This window comes from Papio anubis, chromosome 4 (genome assembly GCF_008728515.1).
Source record: "Papio anubis isolate 15944 chromosome 4, Panubis1.0, whole genome shotgun sequence".
NCBI lineage: Eukaryota > Metazoa > Chordata > Mammalia > Primates > Cercopithecidae > Papio > Papio anubis.
The window spans coordinates 112,239,920-112,249,805 of NC_044979.1; the positions used below are offsets into that span (position 1 = coordinate 112,239,920).

Here is a 9,886-nt window from a genome sequence, read left to right on the forward strand (position 1 = left end):
AGATTTGAATCTATAAATGGCTTTGGGCAGTATGGCCATTTTAATAAGATATTGATTCTTCCTACCTGTGTGGATGGACTGTTTCTTCATTTGTTTATGTCATCTCTGATTTCTTTTGGCAATGTTTTGCAATTCTCATTGTAGAGATCTTTCATCTCCTTGAGAACTGTCTTACTAGGTATTTTATTCTTTTTATGGCTATTGTGAATGAGATTGTGTTCCTGATTTGGCTCTCAGCTTTGGTGTTATTTGTGTATAGAAATGCTACTGATTTTTGTACATTGATTTTGTATTCTGAAACTTTGCTGAAGTTATTTATCAGATCTAGCAACCCTTGGGCAAAGACTATGCTGTTTTCTAGGTATAAAATCATAGTGCCTGCAAAGAGACATAGTTTGGCTTCTTCTTTCCCTATTTGAACGTTTTTTATTTCTTTCTATTGCTTTATTGCTCTGGCTAGAATTTCCAGTACTATGTTGAATAGAAATGGTAAGAATGGGCATCCTTGTCTTGTTCCAGTTCTCAAGGGAATGCTTCTAGCTTTTACCCTTTCAGTATAATGTTGGCTATGCTTTTGTCATAGATGTTTCTTATTATTTTGAGGTATATTTCTTATATGCCCAGTTTGAGAGTTTTTTAAATATGAAGGTATGTTAAATTTTATCAAAAGTCTTTTCTGCATCTACTGAGATGATCATGTGGTTTTTGTTTTGGGTTTTGTTTATGTAATGACTCACACTGATTGAATTGTGTATGTTAAACCAACCTTGCATCCCAGGAATAAAGCCTACTTGATTATGGTGGATTAGCTTTTTGATGGGCTGCTGGATTTGGTTTGCTAATCTATCGTTGAGGATTTTTGTTTCTATGTTTTTCAAGGATACTGGCCTGAAGTTTTCTTTTTTCACTGGGTGTTGTGCCAGATACCAGTATCAGAAAGATGCTGGCCTCACAGAATGAGTTATGGAGGAGTCCCTCTTTGTAAATTTTTTGAAAAAGTTTTAATTGGATGGGTACCAACTCTGCTTTATATATCCGATAGAATCTGTCTGGTCCAGGGTTTTTTCTGGTTGGTGTTTTATTTTTATTGTTATTATTGCTGATTCAATTTTGGAATTTGTTATTGGTCTGTTCAGGAATTCAATTTCTTGGTGCAATCTTGGAAGGCTGTATGTTTCCAGAAATTTATTTATTCTTCTAGGTTTTCTAGTTTGTGTGCATAGAAATGTTCATAATAGTCTCAGAGATTTGTGTATTTTTGTGGGGTTGTTGGTAATGTCCCCTTTGTCCTTTCTCAATATGTTTATTTGGATCTTTTCTCTTTTCTTCTGTATTAGTCTAGCCAGAGATCTATTAATCTTATTTATTATTTCAAAGAACAAACTTTTGGTTTTGTAGTTTTGTATGGCTTTTATATCTCAGTTTCGCTCCGATTTTGGTTATATTTTTCTTCTGCTGGCTTTGAAGTTGTTTTGCTCTTGTTTTTCTAGTTCCTCTAGGTGTGACGTTAGGTTGTTCATTTGAGATCTAACTTTTTGATGTAGGTTATTAGTGCTATAAGCTTTCATCTTAACACTGCTTTAGCTGTGTCCCAGAGATTCTGGTATGTTGTATCTTTGTTTTCATCAGTTTAAAGAATCTCTTGACTTCTGCCTAATTTCATTATTTACCCCAAAGTTATTCAGGAGCAGGTTGTTTAATTTTTTTGTAATTGTATGGCTTTGAGGTAGCTTCTTAGTATTGCTTTCTATTTTTATTCTGCTGTGGTCTGAGAGTATGATTTTGGTTTTTGCAAGTTAATTGAGGATTGTTTTATGGCCTTGCATGTGGTTAATTTTAGAGTGTGTGCCATGTACATATGAGAAGAATGTATATTCTGTTGTTGTTTGGGTGGAGTGTTCTGCAGATGTCTGTTAGGTTCAATTGGTCAAGTATCAAGTTTAGATCCTGAATACCTTTGTTACTTTTCTGCCTCGATGATCTGTTTAATACTGTCAGTGGGCTGTTTAAGTCTCCTACTATTATTAAGTTACCTAAGTCTCTTCATAGGTCTCTAAGAACTTGATTTATGAATCTGGATGCTCCAGTGTTGGGTACATCTATATTTAGGATAGCTAAGTTGTCTTGTTGAATTGAACTCTTTATTATTATATAATGCCCTTTGTCTTTTTTGATCATTGTTAAAGTCTTTTCTGTCTGAAATTAGAATAGCAACCCCTGCTCTTTATTGTTTTTCATTTGCTTGGATAAATTTTTCTTCTCCATTGCTCTACTTTAAATCCATGGTTGTCATTGTATATGAGATGGTTCTTCTGAAGAGAGCAGTTGGATGGGTCATGTTTCTTTACCCAACTTGCCACTCTGTACTTTGTAAGTGGGGCTTTTAGCCTGTTTATGTTGAAGGTTACTATTGATGTGTGCAGATGGTTATTTATGCAGACTTGATTGTGCAGTTGCTTTATAATATCAACGGTCTACGTACTTAAGTGTGTTTTTCTAATAGCCGATAATGGTCTTTTGTTTCCACATTTTGTACTCCCTTAAGAACATCTTGTAAGGCAGATCTGGTGGTAACAAATTCCTTTAGCATGTGCTTGTCTGAAAATGAAAAGGATTTTATTTCTCCTTTGCTTATGAAGCTTACTTTGGCTGGATATGAAATTCTCGGTTGAAATTTCTTTAATGATGCTGACTATAGGCTCCCAGTCTCTTCTGGTTTGCAGGATTTCTGCTGAAAGATCCACTGTTAGCTTGATGGGGTTCCCTTTGTAGGTGACCTGTCCCTTCTCTCTAGCTGCTTTTAATATTTTTTCTTTTGCATGTTCCTAGGAGAATCTGACAACTATATGTCTTGGGACTGGTGATCTTGTATAGTATCTTGCAGAGGTTCTCTGATTTTCCTGAATTTGAATATGAATCTCCCTAACAGGGTTTGGGAAATTTTTATGAACAATATCCTGAAATATGTCTTCCAAGTTGCTTGGTCTCTTTCAGGAATTCCAGTGAGTCATAGGTTTGGTCTCTTTACATAATCCCGTATTTCTCAAAGGATTTGTTCATTCTTTCTTATTTATTTTCCTTTATTTTTGTCAGACTGAGTTGATTCAAAGTACTGGTTTCTGAGATCTGATATTGTTTCCTCAGGTTGGTCTATTCTGCTATTACTTCCTATTGTGCTATGAAATTCTTGTAGTGAGGTTTTCAGCTCTTTCAAATCAGTTTGGTTCTTTTTTTATGGCTATGTCATCTTTCAGCTCTTGTCTCATTTTATTGGATTCCTTAGATTCCTTGGATTGGGTGTCAAACTGTCTCCTGATTCTCAATGATCTTCATTACTATCCAGATTCTAAATTCTATGTGTCTTTTCCACCGTTTCAGCCTGGCTAACAACCGTTGCTGGGAAGTTAGCGCAGTTGTTTGGAGGTAAGAAGACACTCTGGCTTTTTGAGTTGCCAGAGCTCTTGTACTGGTTCGTTCTTATCTGTGTAGGCTGATGTTCATTTAGTCTTTGAAGTTGCTGCCCTTTAGATGGGGTTTTTGCTTTTATGTTCTTTGATGCTCTTGAGAGTTTCTCTGTGATATAAGTTGGCTTTAGTTGACTGGTTTCACTTCTGGATGATTTCAGGGGCCAAGGATCAGCTCAACGCTCTAGTGCTGGGTTCTCTAATCCTGCCCAGTCTGGGGCCAGACCCACAGCTTTGTTCTCTGGCCCCTTGGGGTTAAACACCTGTTGCACTGGAGGGGCTGAAGTTTTTCCAGTCCACTGGTAACAGCACTTTGATGGGGGATGCTGGAAAAGTGCTTCATCACATTTGTGTTTTGCATGTGTGCACTGGCAATGGCAGGGTGGCAGTGATGCAGCAGTGTTTGTATGCACATGCACAACTGGTAGTGGAGCAATGAGGTCTGCATGTGTGCACCAGCAAAATGGTGGGAGGAGGCTGTGGGGATTGATCTGCTAAAGCTCTCCAGCCATTAGGTGGGGTCTGCCAGTGAAGGAGCTATGGTGGCGGCTGTCTGGAAGTGCCTTGGTTGGGCATCCAAGGCTGTTCTGCAAGCAGGTGTGACCAGGCAGGGACCCCAGGAGAGGCTGGCAAGCAAGGAGCTCTCAGATAAATCTGGCCCTATCTCAAGACAGCCCTGCTATGTTCAGGTCTGATGGTCAACAAGGGCCAAAGCGACTTCAAGGAGCACAGCAAGCCTTGAATGGGTGTCTGTGACTGTGCTCCACTGTAGCCATTCATATGCCAAATCCTCTAGGCATCATTCAGGCTGGAGTCTTGTTCACACCACTCCTCCAGGAAGCTCTCCCTGTCAGCTTAAATGTCTGTGGGAGGCATAGGGTCTCCTGCAGCTAGAATTCTGGAGGTCTATGGTAGTAGTGGGCTACTCCCTGCCTATTTAACTCACCTCTTCCCAGGAGCTGCTGGGGGCCAGAAATGATTCCTGGTGGTTGGCAGCCCGGTGCAGGTTTCCCAACTTCCTACTCTTTTAGCCCAGGATCTTTCTCCTCCTTCTGTTTCCTCTCAATGCCCTCCTTCTGAAGATCTGCTCAGAGTGTACTGGTCTTCTTGATGGTCTGGTCTTTTAGTGGGAGATGCTTTTTCTGGCTGCGTCTAGTCAATCATGTTGCATACTGGCTTTTCTCTGGGAATGCATTTCTCTCAGGGATTTTGGATTCCTATCACAGTGGGGAATAGAAGGTATTTTGACACAGATCTTGCCTTTTTAACCTGTTTGACAAACACATAAGCAGCCCACATTTCAAAGGCTTGCTGGTCAGAATAACAGCACTTTTCCTAGAGAATGTCACATCATACTTGTTTTGTGTTACGTATAGAACCTGGCATGGAGTTTCAAGTATGAAGGTCTTCAGCACAAATTTGTAGAAAATTTTCTAACTCTTTCTTCCTCTGCTATTCACGTCCATTGAAGCAGAGAAAGAGATTGGGTGCATCACTTTAGTCATAGTCTCCACAGGATAATGACAATTACATTGTCATTATAGATCCAAATTGCTAAGGATCGAAATTAAAGTTGGATGTTTCACTTTATCTCTATCATTAACACACATTTCTAGGTCCTGGGAAAAGATGACTGTTTGACCATTTTTTGTGAATTTGTTCTTACATTCATTAAGTAAAACAGGAAAATGTAGCATATCCGAGGGACGGCAACTGTGGAGCACAGGGGCTGTCCCCTGCCCCTCCTACTCAGGTGGTCAGTGCTAAGTGACCAACCCCTCTAGAGACTTTCAAATCTTCAGGCAGTCACTGCTGTCTAGACATTGACACAAGCTGGACCATTCATTTTACTGGCATTTGCATATACAATAAAGTCTTGATTACTGTTAATAAATGAACTTGTAGACTACGTGTTTTAAACTCAGCATGAGTCAGTGATTTGAGTCATCCTTACACTCAAACACTCTTGATTCTTAGTCTTCTGTCTCCTTCCTTCCTTCCCTGGCTGCATTTGGTGGGGTGTCCATGATGTGGGGGAGGTGGGCCGGCTTGTGTGACTGTGTGGAATTAGGTCTTTGGAGGCCCCTCCATTCACTGTTCACCCATGCTTTGTCTTTGGGTGGCCTTGGCAGTGTTGGTACCCAAACCTGAAGTCTGTGACTAGGAAACCTGTCGTCTGCTGTTTTGGCTCCAGTGAAGCTCTGTTGGCGTCATCAACCAGCTCTCATGGCTAAAGGGTCTCCTCTGTCTTCGGGTGGCTGTGGAATACCAAGTCTCTGCCACACCCCCATCCAGTCCCAATCCCAGTAGTCCCCCATGGTTGGCCTCAGCCCTCTGTGCTATGCGCGCCCACTGAAGCCCCACTACAGGGGTTACAGGAAGCATGAGGCACCAACTAGGGCATCTGCCTCCCCTACCCTGCTGTTGTGCTCTCTTATCTAGGCTGGGATGCACTGTATTGACATGGGGCTCTGAGCACAGATCTTAGAAAATCATGAGCTGCTCTGACTTGCCCTAATTTGTCTAATTCATTTCATTTTAGCTTCTCTGGGTCGAACCTGGCAAAGAGGAAGATTGGGACATATACTGCAGCTCTATCATTTTCTACCTCTGCACTTCTTGTTTCCCAAACACTCCAGGATGGAAAAAAGGCACGTTTCCCTCTCCTAAGCCAGAATCTCTGGGGTAGGGCCTAGGGATATCTATGTTATCAAATTATCTGGATGATTCTGATGCAGTTAATGTTTGAGAACAATTGACTGAGATCATTTCCTCTGTCTTCCTTAGTCATTCACTGCTAGGCTTTAATAAAAAATTGGTAATTTTTTTTCCTTTTAAAGAGAAATGAATGGTTAACCATTAATATATCAAAAGGGCAGGAAAAACATATCTTGCATAATTTTTATATGTTGAGGGCCAGAGATCAAATTTTGAGCTAATTCTGCAACATATCCTAACCTCTCTACATCTTCTTTTATCCCCCCAAACAAGTGGCTATCCTGGGCTAGTGAGAAAGTAATAATATTAAAAAGGAAAAAAGAAAGACACCTTCATTATTTTCCTAGCCACTTAATTCGTACAATATGCAACAAACAATATGCAGTATCCAATATGACTGACTTCAAATCATTCCTAGAAGGTACTTAGCAACACCTCAGCCAGGTACCACTGAGGCGAGTATTTCTCTCCACAGCAGTATCCTTTGTTTATGGTCTCTGTTTTGTGCCCTACCCTGTTCAGAGTCACATTGTTACAATTATCTTCTCTTTGTCTGCCTGTGGGCTTTTACTACTAACTACAAAGAATTTTGAAGTGTACTATTTGTAGTGCCTCATGGTTTACATCATCAATGGCATGATATGATGTTTCTCCCTCTTGTACATCATCTTTGCAAGACATCAGTGGCTACGCCTAATCTCCTAATGCCATCTCTTCTGGGGCTCTCTTTCCACTTCATTGACACGAAGGCAGGGGGCTTACTGCACCTAAGATTTCATGGATAGAGTACAGACTTCAGAAACGCTAAGCAGAAAAAGAACCCTTGTCACTTATTCCTGATGGACTCTTGTATTTTTTTAAAATACAGTTTAACCATCACAGCAATACCCTGATTCTTAACTCTCTCCAGTGACCAAGTATTGGCATCTGTATTCTATGAATTAGTTGATTCAAATAATGTTGGTGTCAACCAGTGCTGTCAAACCTGAGTGTACATCATTGTCAGCTAGAGCACTTGTTAAATCAGAGGTACCTGTACCCCCTCATCTGACACAGTATCAGTAGAGGGCAGAATAATGGTCCCCAAAGATATCCACATCCTAATCTCTATGACCTGTGGATATGTTGTTACTTGACATAGCAAGAGGGAATTAAGTTTGCAGGTGGGATTAAGGTTGCTAATGAACTGACTTTAAAATACAGAGATTATCCTGGAGTATTCAAGTAGAACTGATATAATCACAAGGATACTTAAATGTAGAAGAGGGAGGCAAAAGAGGAGATTAGAGTAATGTAATGTGAGAAAAACTCAACTCACTATTGCTGGCTTTGAAGATGGAGTGACTTGGCCAAGAGCCAAAGATAGAGGGAAGCTTCTAGAAGCTCCAAGGGGCCAGGAAAAAATGAATTTTCCCCTAGAGCCTCCAAAAGGAATGCAGCCAAGATAACACCTTGATTTTAATCCAGTGAGATCCATTTCAGACTTTAGCCTGCCAATACCATAGTATAATAAAACTGTGGTTTTAAACACCCATGAAGTTATTAGTTCTTTGTTACAGCAGCAATAGAATACTAATACATGAAGTCTGGAGTGGCACCTGAGACTGGACATTTCTTATTAGATGCCAATGCTGCTGTTGGTTGGGGATCGTACTCTGAGAACCATGGATGTAGACCCTACTTGTACCTCTTACCCTCTGAAGCCTTTTCTAGCTGTGGCAGATAGACTTACAGTCACTCCCATTATCTCCTCCTCCTAGTGTCCCCTTGTATAATCTGAGTGTGGATGGGACTTGTATCTTGCTTCTAACAAATAGAATATGGCAAAAGTGATGAGAAGTTGCTTCTAAGATGATGTTATGCAAGACTTTGTCTTGCTGGAAGATTCACTCCTTTCCTCTGTTGCTGTCTTTGATGGAGCAAATCGCCAGGTGGTGAGGAGGTGTGGAGAGGGCCACATGACAAGGAGCTGTGGGCAGCCTCAGGAATTGAGAGTGGCTTCTGGTTGCTGACAAACAATAAAAAGCTGGGGTCCCCAGCCTTACAGCTGCAAGGAGTTTTCATTTGCCAGCACCTGAGTGAGCTTGGAAGTGAATTTATTTCCAGTTTGGTCTCCCAGTGAGAATGTAGGTCAGCTGATACCTTGATCACTGCCTTGTGAGACCCTAAACAGGGGATCCAGTTAAGCTGTGCCAAGACTCCTAACCCATATAACTGTGAGAGTACATTTTTGTCATTTTATGCAACTAAGCTTTTTGTCATTTGTTAGGCAGCACAGAGACTGACACAATGGGATATTCTAGACACTGGAGTAGATAGAGGTAACCCTTGGCAAGAGGGAAATCCATGGATCCCATGTGGGTTATATCCCTTTTTCAGTTTGGATCTATGATAATAAAGCTAGCATGTATGAAGCATGTTCTTTGTGCCAGGCGTCGGAACTGTACTGAGAGTTCTGTATTCATTGTCTTCCTGAATCCTTGAAATAGCTATAAATACATTGCACATATGAAGTAATGAAGGTCCCAGAGGTTAGACAGCATTCTGATATCCCAGAGTTAGTAAGTAGCAGGGCCAAGATTGAAATTTACACTCTGATCACCGGTGCAGGGATACCAGCCTGAAGTGAAGGTGCCATGTGCTTGGGTATTCCAGGGGTTCCCCAACGACAGCAGTGTCCCACTGATGATGGTGGCTTTCCCCATGCAGGAGCTACCTATGTCATGGGTTTGGGAAACAGAAATTAACAGCCACACCCAGAATTACGTGTTCACTCAACCCACAATCTTTCCTTTGTCCCCAGGATATCTGTAATTTACCCTGCTATTTCCTAAAGCCTGTGCCTGGGAAAGGGGCTGAAGTGGAGACGCTACCTTCAGAAGTTTATAGCACAGAGAAAGAAATAGGACTTGCCAACTTTAACAATAAAAAACCACTTGTAAAAAACATTTAAAACCTGGAAAACAGAGTGTTTGACTATACCATCTGTCTACATAACATATTTCCCTTAATTTTGCTTGTAATGGATGATTTCTGTACATTCACAAGTACAGGGATGAGCACACCCATTTGAAGCAGACCCACGCAGTTGCAACGGCATTCATAACTGTCTCATTTATGAATCTCAGCACACCCATTGAGTTTAATGAAGTAGAAAAATTAGGAGTTCGGAAGGTCGTTGAGCCCTCTGACTGTGTGCAAATACAATTAATGCACATCTCAATAATGGGTGTCCAGGAAGTGTTCTCACCTAATATCCGATTCTAGACAACCAACATGACTAAGCCAGAGCTTTGTCTGAAGAGACATCTGAAATATATCAAGGAAATAAATTAACTGTCAAAAACTTCATTTATTCTACTGAGATTATGAAATGCAGCTGGAGAATGAATCTGAAAGATGGCTGCAGGAACTCAGAGGGGAGTTGCGGTAAATACCCACCGCAGAAGGTCTCTGGGGCGGCTGAGGAAGGAAGCCAATGGTGAATGGAATGAGGGAGAGCCAGCACCACTGTGGAGCTCAAAGGGGCAAGTGACAGAAGCAGCGAATTAGGGCAAGTTATGGCCAGGACTGATTTAGTAGTACAACCAATGTGGTTGTGGTAAGTTCCTCTATTCAGTTTTTATTAAGGAAATGGGCCCTACCCTGCTTAGCTCTTTAAAAGTTATCCACTCTCCCCTCCCCTTTCCCCCGAAGTTTATTAG

The 9,886-nt window shown here is 41.1% G+C and overlaps 1 long non-coding RNA gene across 1 annotated transcript; it reads left to right on the forward strand.

Moving 5' to 3' along the window:
- The first annotated feature begins 2,183 nt into the window (after positions 1-2,183).
- On the forward strand, positions 2,184-9,130 carry LOC103882871. The gene is made up of 2 exons (XR_002520953.2): positions 2,184-3,423; positions 8,986-9,130. It is a non-coding gene; the product is annotated as an uncharacterized LOC103882871 (long non-coding RNA).
- The last annotated feature ends 756 nt before the right edge of the window (positions 9,131-9,886 follow it).